Source organism: Nansenia antarctica, assembly GCF_963989245.1.
Source record: "Nansenia antarctica genome assembly, chromosome: 10".
In the NCBI taxonomy this organism is placed as follows: Eukaryota; Metazoa; Chordata; class Actinopteri; order Argentiniformes; family Microstomatidae; genus Nansenia; species Nansenia antarctica.
In genome coordinates this window covers 24,533,219-24,545,718 of record NC_137680.1, presented here as the reverse complement: position 1 = coordinate 24,545,718, position 12,500 = coordinate 24,533,219, and the positions used below count along the sequence as shown (strand labels likewise).

Below are 12,500 nucleotides of genomic sequence, written 5' to 3'. Positions count from 1 at the left end.
GGTCCAGAGGCGTAGCCGGGCGTGCCGCCCCCCCCCTGAGGACTTGGGGGTGTGTGAGGGTGTGGTGGAGGAGGGCCGGCCCTGCAACCCTCAGCCCTGCAGCGGTGAGTGTGTGTGTGTGTGTGTCAGGCACGTGCCGTGAGCTTTTAGATTGGGTAAGCATAAGATATAGAAATACACATAATTACACATACACGCTATCAGTGAACGCAGTTTCAAGGAAATGCAATTTTGATGCCCTAGAACCCGCTAATAAACTGTAGTGTCACTTTGTGATCAGATTACCAAAAACAAAAAAAACAGTTTTTGGTAACCAGTTTCGACTATATCAGGGGTGCTCATTGTTCAATCTTTTTTGAACCAAGATCTTTCCAAGTAGCCAGCCTGCTGAAATCTACAAGTCCAGTTTCAACATCGCAAACGCACACACGCACAACACAGACACACACCGTTTCCATCCTCCATAGTAAACTCACAACACACTTTCTTTTCACACTTTGTCACACAGGCACTTGACATCACATCACAAACCCTCCCTCTCAAAGTACTCAAACCATATAAACAAGCACAGATCGCCCCCAGCCTCGCGAATCATATAAATCATATAAACCGCTCATACCAGGCTTACTGGAACCCCCTAGCCTAACGACTCTCCCTTTCTGGGTGTGATGATCGGTGAGCGGTGGCTTCGGCCGGCATTTAGCCAGTAGTTGTGTTTTTCCAGTCCAGTCCAGTCTACGAAATCCCTTTAGGTCGCTGATAGTAATGTCCATATTCACAAAATCAAGCAAGTTATCCTTATTGATTATTATTATTTAGATCGTTTGAGCTAGCTAGCATAAGCTATTCTGCCGGGCGAGAGGTGAAATGTTAAGTGAACTTGAAAGTGATAAGAGCCAATCAGTAGCTCTTATTGGAATTAAAGAACTACTGATTGGCTATAAGCATGCTTACCCTGGGCACATTAAACAGCGGGCTGAGGCATCGGAAACAAATAAAAAATAAATGTTCACGCATTCGAATGTACGCGAGGGAAAGCAGAGAGAGAAGTGCTTATATGCAACGCAATGCAGAGTAGGAAGTGCTTACTCCTGCAGGTGGCGCAAAAAATGCAACGTCAAAATGAATGACTTCTGCTGCCCTGGGACCTAAAATACGACTCTTTTAATGAAAACAAACAAACGGTTACATGCACTTTTATTTTAATATTTTCACAGTCCTTTTTTATTTTTTCGTTGGGTAAGCACTGCTTACTCTGCTTATATGGACGGCACGTCCTTGGTGTGTGTGTGTGTGTGTGTGAGGGGGGGTGCGTTTGTCAGTCTCCATATGAAGATCGCTCATCACATTTAAGGATGTGTCCTTTTTTATTCTGTCTCTCTCTCTTTCTGTCTCTCTTTCTCTCTGTCTCTCTCTCTGTCTCTCTCTGTCTCTCTCTCTCTCTCTCTTTCTGTCTCTCTCTCTGTGACTGTGTCTGTCATTCTGTCTCTCTCTGTCTCTCTCTCTCTCTCTCTCTGTCTTTCTCTCTCTCTTTCTCTCTCTCTGTCTCTCTCTCTGTTTCTCTCTCTGTCTCTGTCTCTCTCTCTCTCTCTCTGTCTCTCTATCTCTTTCTCTGTCTCTGTCTTTCTCTATCCCTCTCTATCATATGGTATTTAACCCCCCCCCCCCACCTTGCCAGTGTATAAAGACCCGGTCAACAGCTGTCTCAGGGCCAGTGCTTGAACATCGATATCAGACCCCTCTTGAATGGAACTCTTGAACGAGGGATGAAAGAGGGGATGACACCCCTACTAGAGTGGGTGGAGAGTCACCCCGGCACGGAGGAGAGGAGAGACAGATGAGAGGGTCTCTGTGAAGAGAGCTGACAGCAACGTTCGACAGGCCCTTAGATCTCCCCCCCCCCCCAGGCCACCCTGTACTTATACATGTGACAGCTGCTGGGGAACAGTGCAACCAGTAGCCACCGTGTGTTACATGTGCTTAAACTACAGATTGTAACCTTTCAAATGATGTGTCATACATTGAAATCGGAGAAAAATAGAACACAACAGGCGTATTTGAATGTTGGTAACAAACAGAATGGGAGAAAAGTGACAAACGCTGCTAACAGCTAGCGGCTAACAGTGGTACATCGCTACGAACGTCTAACTGCGTTTTTATAACATCACAACATGCTGAGAGAACATCAACATGCTAAAAAACACATAACTAAATGGACTGCACTCATGGGCGTCAGCAGCTTTTTGAATGTGGGGGGGACAGTTATTTTTCGGGGGGTCTGGGGGTCCTCCCCCCGAATTTTTTTAAATAGTAGATTCAATTTCCTGCATTCTGGTGCGTTTTACACCCAAAATAATCTCCCTCTTTCTTTGTTTTTCCTTGGAGCTGGCATGGTCTGCAATTACTGACTACTATTATGTTTTGGTTTAACTCACAGAGGCCTGACACTGACACTTTTTAGGTACTTTATTAAATATGAAGATTCAAAAAGAATCAAAGAGTGAATTAGAAAAGAATGAGGTAACTTTGAGTCAACAAATTGAATAAAAAGTTATGAGGAAACATAAAATATGTACCTAGGCTACTCAGAGCCTATTACAATCAAACTTGGCCCTCTTCAGTGCATTGCAGAACATACAACTATAACAAACAAAAAAATCAAAGCGTGAATTAGAAAAGAATGAGGTAACTTTGAGTCAACAAATTGAAAAAAAAAGTTATGAGGAAACATAAAATATGTACCTAGGCTACTCAGAGCCTATTACAATCAAACTTAGCCCTCTTCAGTGCATTGCAGAACATTCAACTATAACTCAATACAACCTGTTAAAGACTTGCTTTTACTCCATTCTTTCCCCAAAATTTCAAAGATTCCCCTTTTTTGTCCTTTCATTAAATGTTCCATATCTCCTCCTATAATCATATTTCTCCTCTATTATCTGTACCATGCATACAGCAGGATTTCTACAATTAGAACATAAGACATCATACAAAGGCTCCAAAAGTGTGACCTCTTTTGTCATTTGCAGACACAAATGACTGGCAAATCTCCTTTAAGTCAAGTTGTCAGGAGAAATGGGGATGCATTGAGCACTTGTTCATATTGTTTTTCTCTAATAGAACATTTGACATAGAAATACAATCATTAATACAAAAAATACAATCACAAGCATTTTAGAAATAGAAAAATAAATGGAACAGGTGTTTTCTTCTTCTTTTTTAACCCTAGCTCAAGCAATCAGATATCAGATGCTAAATTGATTCTTTGGGTGGGTGCAATGGCCAAATTAAATAGTGCAAATGCTCAGGGCAATGAACACGGGCAGGAGATGCAATAATGACAGGACAGGTAAGCACTGTGAGGTGTTTGTCGCCATTCTGTGCTTTTGATGACATTTCGCCTGTGTCTGTTCTGCATTTAAACATGTCTAACCGCATTAGTAATGCCTAACAAAACTGCTAGTGCCATATAGCTGATCTAGCTCGTATTTGGTTGCTAGTAGGCTATGCTAATTCTATACAGAGAATGTCTCATAAGGTGCTAACATTCTTATCAGAAAAGCTGGCTGTGTTTGACCTTGGGAGAACGCAATGTTGCTGTTTGGCCACTCACGGGAAAACTTGGATGACTTTGACTTACTTTTCTCTTCTTAGAAAATGTTTTCCTTATATCCATCTTGGTGGATGATCTAAATATCGTCTTGCTGCTGCCGTGTTAAAAACAGAAGTAAAACGCGGAGTGGATTTCTAGATATGGGCAATCCCCTACTCATAAAGTGGAACGGATTTGATTGTGAAGCAATGAAAATAACGCTGACCAGTCATGCAACATATTTTTGATGGCAAATGTGGGGGGGTCCAAACTACCTTGTTTCAAAGGTGGGGGGGACACGTCCCCCCCCAAATATATGGTGGTGACGCCCATGACATATATGCCCTGACATGACGTCATGACATGACGCCCACTTATATAGCACCTTCATCCAAGGCGATCATTAGACGGCAGCTCTACCTTCTGAGACACAGCCGCCCCACATAGCTACACATAATTACGACACAGTCCTTGCTTTTGAACACGTACCTAAAACGAAAGTATGTTTACAAGTCATTATCACTTACCACTAGCCTCCGGCAAACGAGAACAGTGAATCCAATCCACAAATTATAAGTATTTAGTGATCGTTAAACTGTTGTTTATTATTATCGAGTGGATACTTTAAAACTTCATGTTGGTGTTAAAAAAAAACTAAAAACAATAAGTTTCACTTTCACTTTTTGACGGCTTCGAGTGAGCGTGTTGTTTGCAAGTTCACCAGTCGCAGTGTGACGATCCACACTTGGACCTATAGTGGGCGCTATTACATCTGTTGTCCTGTCTACCTTCTCTCTTTGTTCCAGATGGGCACAGGTGGGGGTTATTATCCTAATTGTCCCAGTAACTTTAAGAGTGGGTCAGATTGAAGGACTCGCTCTCTTCCTGGTCGACCAGCAGCCGTTTTTGGTTGTCGTTACCATTTTCTTTATTCATTATTTCCATTCCATATTATTTGCTACAATAAATCTCCTATTATTGTTAACCATGTGTGGTCTCCCTTTTTGTTACCTTGTCAAGAGCCAGGCAAGCGTAACAGCAGTCACACATGTCTGTCAACGTCATTTATATTGCATGATTGTGTTTCACTTATATGATTGTGTTTCAGTTACCACTAGAACAGCCGAGCCTATTTTACCTACTAAAAGACCTCGGGGGTCCTCTTTACAATGCTAAGCTTCTACTTACACACTACGACCACTAGTTAGCCGCTTGTAAATTAGCCTGCATCCTACACTGAAAAACTGCAAAATAGCTTCATACTAGCTTATCCTGATGTGATTTTGAAAATGTTAGGATACTGGGTGGTAGAACGCACATATCCAGGAAAGGTCATGAAAGGAGGGTGCTGAAATTTGATCAAGTGCAAAGATATAACACATTGTTTTACTCACAGGGGTCAAATGACCCCTCATGGCTGATTAAGTGTTATATGATCTTGTTTGACTTATACAATCTTGTTTCGGTTATAATACAATCTTTTTTTCTTCATCATCAGAAACGTCCTCGTAAGATCGTTTAATGGCGAAGGTCGAACACCGAAATGAAGTCACGTTCCGCACACACACACACACACACACACACACACACACACACACACACACACACACACACACACACACACACACACACCGACACACACTGTAGGGATGCGCACACACAATCAAACACACACATGGACACAAACACACACAGCTTTCAGTATCGACCAATAGGAAGCTCTTCGCGCCTGTTGTGTCTCAACAAAAACATCCAAATGCCATTGGAGGAGCTAAGACTCTAACCGTTCCTCCTCTTCCTCCTCCTCCTCCTCCTCCTCATCCATCTCCTCCTCCTCCTCCTCCTCCTCCACCTCCTCCTCCTCCTCCTCATCCTCCACCTCCTCCTCCACCTACTCCTCCTCCTCCCCCTCCAGAAAAGGGGCGTCACCTCTCCCGCAGCCAATCGTTGCGCTCAGTGGACAATCGCAAACGGGAGGAGGCAGAGAAAACGCGTGGAGGAGGAGGAGCTTTACAGCCACAGCAGACAGGTGAGGCCGTCACCTTGGCAACATCTTGGGTCACACACACACACACACACACACACACAGACGCACACGCACACACACACACACACACACACACACCTGTACTGACCACTAGGGGCCGCCACGGTAGACTTGCGTAGACCAGAATGTTCTCTTAATATTGACCTTAACAGGCCACCATACATGTATAATAGACCCTTACAGGCCACCATACATGTATAATATAGACCCTTACAGGCCACCATACGTATGGATAGTCATGTACACTCGCTAGTCAAGCCAAAATACTGCAACAACGCAACGGATTGGGTGAGTAATCCCCACTGCTACCTAGTTAACTATAACACTACTTTACATTGTTACCTAGTTAACTACAACACTACTTTACATTGTTACCTAGTTAACTAGAACACTACTTTACATTGTTACCTAGTTAACTAGAACACTACTTTACATTGTTACCTAGTTAACTAGAACACTACTTTACATTGTTACCTAGTTAACTAGAACACTACTTTACATTGTTACCTAGTTAACTAGAACACTACTTTACATTGTTACCTAGTTAACTACAACACTACTTTACATTGTTACCTAGTTAACTACAACACTACTTTACATTGTTACCTAGTTAACTACAACACTACTTTACATTGTTACTTAGTTAACTAGAACACTACTTTACATTGTTACCTAGTTAACTAGAACACTACTTTACATTGTTACCTAGTTAACTACAACACTACTTTACATTGTTACCTAGTTAACTACAACACTACTTTACATTGTTACCTAGTTAACTAGAACACTACTTTACATTGTTACCTAGTTAACTAGAACACTACTTTACATTGTTACCTAGTTAACTAGAACACTACTTTACATTGTTACCTAGTTAACTACAACACTACTTTACATTGTTACCTAGTTAACTACAACACTACTTTACATTGTTACCTAGTTAACTACAACACTACTTTACATTTTTACCTAGTTAACAACAACACTACTTTACAGTGTTACCTAGTTAACTACAACACTACTTTACATTGCTACCTAGTTAACTACAACACTACTTTACATTGTTACCTAGTTAACTAGAACACTACTTTACATTGTTACCTAGTTAACTACAACACTACTTTACATTGCTACCTAGTTAACTAGAACACTACTTTACATTGTTAACTAGTTAACAACAACACTACTTTACATTGTTACCTAGTTAACTAGAACACTACTTTACATTGTTACCTAGTTAACTAGAACACTACTTTACATTGTTACCTAGTTAACGACAACACTACGTTACATTGTTACCTAGTTAACTACAACACTACTTTACATTGTTGGCAGGCTCACATAACAAGCTGTGTTAGTTGATTAGCGATGTGTCGTTCATTTTCAACAACGGGGGGAAATGTACATTTACATTTACATTTTTGGCATTTAGCAGACGCCTTATTCCAAAGCGACTTACAATCAATACATTTGAATACTAAGCATGTGAATTAGCAGTCCACCATTCGTTGCAGGAAGAGTACTCTAGCTCGGGCCCGGGGCCACTGATAGAAGGAAAAACCTTCTCCCTATTATCGCCTTCTACTAAACTTTTTTTTATTTTTTATATTACTGGAGAAACTGAGAAACAGTACAAGGGGGGCAATATAAGTTTTACGGACACAGTAGAGGGGAAAGCGGGTGTCTTTAGGAGACGTAGTGGTGAGGGTCAGAAGATGTCTCAGGAGGAGCAGTTAAGATGTAACCTGAAGAGATGGGTCTTCAGTCTACGACGGAAGATGGGTAGTGACTCTGCCGTTCTGACAGCCGTGGGAAGCTCATTCCACCAGCGGGGAGACAGTGTTGTGAAGAGACGTGATCGGGCAGCCCGACTGCTGTGTAGAGGAGGTGGGGCCAGTCGGCCAGCCGAGGTGGAGGAGCGGAGTGAGCGGGCAGGGGTTTGGGGGGTTACCATTTCCTTCAGGTAGGCAGGGGGGTCTATGTGAAATGTATTCACATAGACCTCAGAACTGTGAGGTCAGAACTGGACTCTGGGTGGTTTCAGAAACGGGTCAAACACACACACACACACACACACACACACACATACACACTCTCTGTACTGTACCAATCAACCGCTTCTCAAAATACTTGAGGTACGCTTGATTCCCTCTGTCCGGTTCCGTCGGGACCCAATGGAAGAGGCACCGGAGCAGGCCCTCAGTCAAGCCCACCTCAGGTATGGTCCGGTGTCAGGCCCGGGTCAGTTTAACCTGGGTCAGTTTAACTTGGGTTAGGGTCAGGCGGGGTGTAAAAGGAGGAGATTGTGTCCTGTTCTGTTTGGGGAGAAGGAGGAGGAGCTACAATGGCGTCCTCCTCCATCTCTGTGAATGCCTCTGGGCCAATCAGCCAATCAGGGAATCCGGGCCCGCCCCCTCTCTCTAGCCCACCTAGTGTCCCCCCCCACCATTGCTTCTGTCGCCCCATTGGACAGCCATGACTGCCCTGCCTCTCCCATTGGCTGACCGGGACCATGCTAAACGGGACAGTCATGGCCGCCGCCCCCAGGGGAAATGATTGACATATCCAGCAACCCCAAAGGCATCGACTCCCCCCCCGCCCCCCAACACCCCCACTACTCCCCTCCACCTCCTCCCCCTCCCACCCCCTCCACCGCTAAAGTCAATGCTGAGGATATGGAAATCACAATCACATCCCCCAGAAGTCCAGCACCACCCCACCACCCACCCCCCCCACCAACCAACCAAACCAAACCCAGAGAGCCTACCACAGAACAGAATCTCCACCCAAGCCACGCCCACCCCCACCCCCCGCTAAGCCCCTCCCCCCCTCCCACCTTCTATTTATTTTGGCCTAGTCGGCCAAATTTCCTGCATGCTAATTTTTTGGCGTTTTCTGCCCTTCCCTCCCTTCCCTCCCTCCCTTCCACTCCTTACCCCTCCCCCCTCCCTCAGTGGACTCGGTGGCGGGGGAGGAGTGGTCTGCGTGGAGCGTGTGCTCAGCCACGTGCGGGGAGGGCTGGCAGAGTCGTACACGCTTCTGCGTGTCGTCCTCCTACAGCAGTGCAGCGGCCCGCTGAGGGAACAGAGGCCCTGCAACAACTCTGCCGTCTGTCCAGGTAAGATCCCCCCCCCCCTCACCTCCACCCCCCCTCCCCACCTCACCTCCACCCCGCCCCCCCCTGAACCCACTCTGCCCTTTCCACACCTGGCCCCAAACCCAAACCCACTCCTTTCTGGCCCTCTTTCTTTCACCCAGCCTCCTCACCTCAAGCATATCCCCTGGCCATTTTTGTTTCACCCAGCCTCCCCAGCTCCAAGCCTTACCCCCCTGGCTCTCTCTCTCTCCCCCAGCCCTCCCCAGCCCTCCCCAGCCCCCCCCAGCTCCAAGCCCTACCACCCTGGCCCTCTCTCTCTCTCTCCCCCAGCCCCCCCAGCTCCAAGCCCTACCCCCTGGCCCTCTCTCTCTCTCCCCCAGCCCCCCCAGCTCCAAGCCCTACCCCCTGGCCCTCTCTCTCTCTCCCCCAGCCCCCCCAGCTACAGCCCTCCCCCTGGCTCTCTCTCTCTACCCCAGCCCCCCCAGCTCCAAGCACTCCCCCCTGACTCTCTCTCTCTCTCAGTCCCCCCCAGCTACAGCTCTCCCCCTGGCCCTCTCTTTCTCTCACCCAGCCTCCCAACCCTCCCCCTGGCTTCCCCTCTCTCCCCCATTCCCCCAGCCCCCCAGCTATAGCCCTCCCCCTGTCCCTTTCTCTGGCCCTGCAACAACTCTGCCGTGTGTCCAGGTAAGACCCCCCCTCCTCCCCCACCCCCACCCACCTCCCCCACCCCCACCCACCTCCCCCTCTGAACCCATTCAACCTTCCCTCTCCACACCTGGCCCCCCAGCCCCAGCCCCACCCCCAGCGCTCCTCCCTGCCCCTCTTTCTTTCACCCGGTCGCCCCAGCTACAGCCCTCCCCCCGTAGCTCTCTCTCTCCCCCATTCCCCCATCCCCCCAGCTACAGCCCTCCCCGTTGGCCCTCTCTCTCTCTCCCCCATTCCCCCAGCTACAGCCCTCCCCCTTGGCCCTCTCTCTCTCTCTCCCCCATTCCCCCATCCCCCCAGCTACAGCCCTCCCCCTTGGCCCTCTCTCTCTCTCCCCCATTCCCCCAGCCCCCCAGCTACAGCCCTCCCCCATGGCTCTCTCTCTCTCCCCCATTCCCCCAGCCCCCCAGCTACAGCCCTCCCCCTTGGCCCTCTCTCTCTCACCCAGCCTCCCCAGTCCTGAAGCCCCTCTCCTGGCCCCTCTCACCCATACAAGCCCCCCCCCTCTCCTGTCTCTTCTCGAAGGACACCCCCATCCCCCCCTCGCCCCTCCTCCCCCCCCTCGCCCCTCCTCCCTCCCCTCGCCCCTCCTCCCCCACCTCGCCCCTCAGAGGGAGGGAGGGAGGGAGGGGCCAGTGGCTGGAGACCATGGACTGCTTCCTGGGGGAGTGTCCAGGTGACTAAAAGTTGCTGCACCGTGTTTTGTTTTCACTCCTCCTGGGTTAGACTGGGTTAGCCTGGGTTAGACTGGATTAGCCTGGGTTAGCCTGGGTTAGACTGGGTTAGCCTGGGTTAGCCTGGGTTAGACTGGGTTAGCCCAGGCTACATACTGTACATGATGTCATATGGAATATGGAACACATGTTTTGATGTAGGCGTCCAGCAAAGGAGGTGTGTAGATATGGTGATATGGTGGTGTGTATAATACACTGTTTGTTGTGATATTATGTCATGTGTGTGTGTGTACCTACATGTGTGTGTGTGTGTGTAACTACATGTGTGTGTATGTGTGTGTGTGTGTACCTACATGTGTGTGTGTGCGTGTACCTACATGTGTGTGTGTGTGTGTGTGTGTGTGTGTGTGTGTGTGTAACTACATCTGTGTGTGTGCGTGCCTACGTGTGTCTGTGCGTGCCTACGTGTGTGTGTGTGTCTCCCTCTGTGTGTGTATGTCTCCCTCTGTGTGTGTGTGTGTGTGTCTCCCTCTGTGTGTGTGTGTGTCTCCCTCTGTGTTCGTGTGTGTGTGTGTCTCCCTCTGTGTGTGTGTGTGTCTCCCTCTCTGTGTGTGTGTGTGTCTCCCTCTGTGTGTGTGTGTGTGTGTGTCCCTCTGTGTGTGTGTGTGTGTGTCCCTCTGTGTGTATGTGTGTGTCTCTATAAACACACCTTAGCCTCTCTGGTTGCAGTGCACGGGGCGTGGGACGAGTGGTCTCCGTGGAGCCTGTGCTCCTCCACCTGTGGCCGTGGTTACCGGGACCGCACCCGCAGCTGCAAGCCGCCCCAGTTCGGGGGCGACCCCTGCCTGGGCCCCGAGAAGCAGACCAAGTTCTGCAACATCGCCGTCTGCCCAGGTGAGACACACACACACACACACACACACACACACACACACACATACACAGAGAGACACACACACACACAGAGACACACACACACACACACACACACACACACACACACAGTGACACACACACACACAGAGAGAGACACACACACACACACACATACACACAGAGACACACACACACAGAGAGACACACACACATACACACACACTCATAATCTGTCCAGGTGAGAACTGCTTCTAACATCAGCGTACATGCCATACTGTGATACATACATACATCTCATTTTATGCTCCAGATTGTGTCTCACTGCCAGTTTACATTAGGGATGCAACCTCACCACATATGTTCATGTCAAGACTAAAAACCCTTCTTTTTAATATTGCCTTTAAATTACTAAATAATTAAATTAAGATTATATAATGATTAAAGCATGTTGAGCTGCAACGTTTGCAGGAAAAGCGCTATACAAATAAAGTTATTATTATTATTATTATTATTATTATTATTATTATTATTATTATTATTATGAATCTAAGCTCCAAACCCACTTGTATCCGTTAGCGTTCCCTGACTCACTCTGACTCCTGCCTTGTTTGTGTTGACGTGTTGTTCTGTTCCTCTGTTGTTTTTGTTGGTTGTTTATTTACACTATAGGAGTACTTTTACTGTAAAGCACTTTGGTTGACAAGTCATGACGTTAGAATTATAAGGTTCTATCTCCATTTTTGGTCAAAATTTAGTTTTTTACATAATCTGACCCATTAGGTGTTTATTAATGCCTGTGTGGTGTTATTTTTTAAATGTTGAAAAGTTTGAGTTAGTAATTCATAAAATACAAAGGTTCCATCTCACAAAACATAATGGAATGTAAAAACTTTGACGCTCAATATCTCTGAACTACCCTAAACGGAGATCGAACCTTATCATTCTAAGCTCACGAAGTGTCATGTCTAAATGTGCTATATAAATACATTTGATTGATTGATTGGTTGATTGACTGTACCTGTCACTATCACTGTGGTGCTGTCCAGTGGACGGGGTGTGGAACGACTGGAACCACTGGAGCTCCTGCTCGACCTCCTGCTCCAACGGCACCATGCAAAGGACCCGGGAGTGTAACGGCCCCTCCTATGGAGGCTCAGAGTGCCGGGGCCAGTGGCTGGAGACCATGGACTGCTTCCTGGGGGAGTGTCCAGGTGACTAAAAGTTGCTGCACCGTGTTTTGTTTTCACTCTTGGAATGATTAGGAGGAGATCTGATCTGTTGTGTGTTTTGGTCCGAGACCATTTTGTGATTTGTATGCGGACCTTTGGGGACAGAGCGTGGCCGCACCTACCCTCTGGAACTCCCTCCCCATATCCGCAACGCCCCCACCGTGGACTCCATCAAATCAGCCCTCAAAACCCACCTGTTCACCAAGGCCTTTGGCCCCTAGTCACTGTTTCTGTTTTGTCTGTCTGACCATTCCCCTTTAGAATTGTAAAGCGTCCTCTG

General features: G+C 47.2%; 1 pseudogene across 1 annotated transcript in view; it reads left to right on the top strand.

Annotated features, from left to right (window-relative positions):
* Positions 1 to 12,500, top strand: part of LOC308166789 (adhesion G protein-coupled receptor B1-like) — a 68,637-nt pseudogene that overhangs the window by 2,433 nt on the left and 53,704 nt on the right. Inside the window, exons 2-6 of the transcript in view lie at positions 1 to 104; positions 5,508 to 5,621; positions 8,594 to 8,757; positions 10,845 to 11,009; positions 12,038 to 12,202. The exon at positions 1 to 104 is cut by the window's left edge and continues 55 nt beyond it. The product of the transcript in view is annotated as an adhesion G protein-coupled receptor B1-like (transcript). The remainder of the gene's footprint in view (positions 105 to 5,507; positions 5,622 to 8,593; positions 8,758 to 10,844; positions 11,010 to 12,037; positions 12,203 to 12,500) is intronic.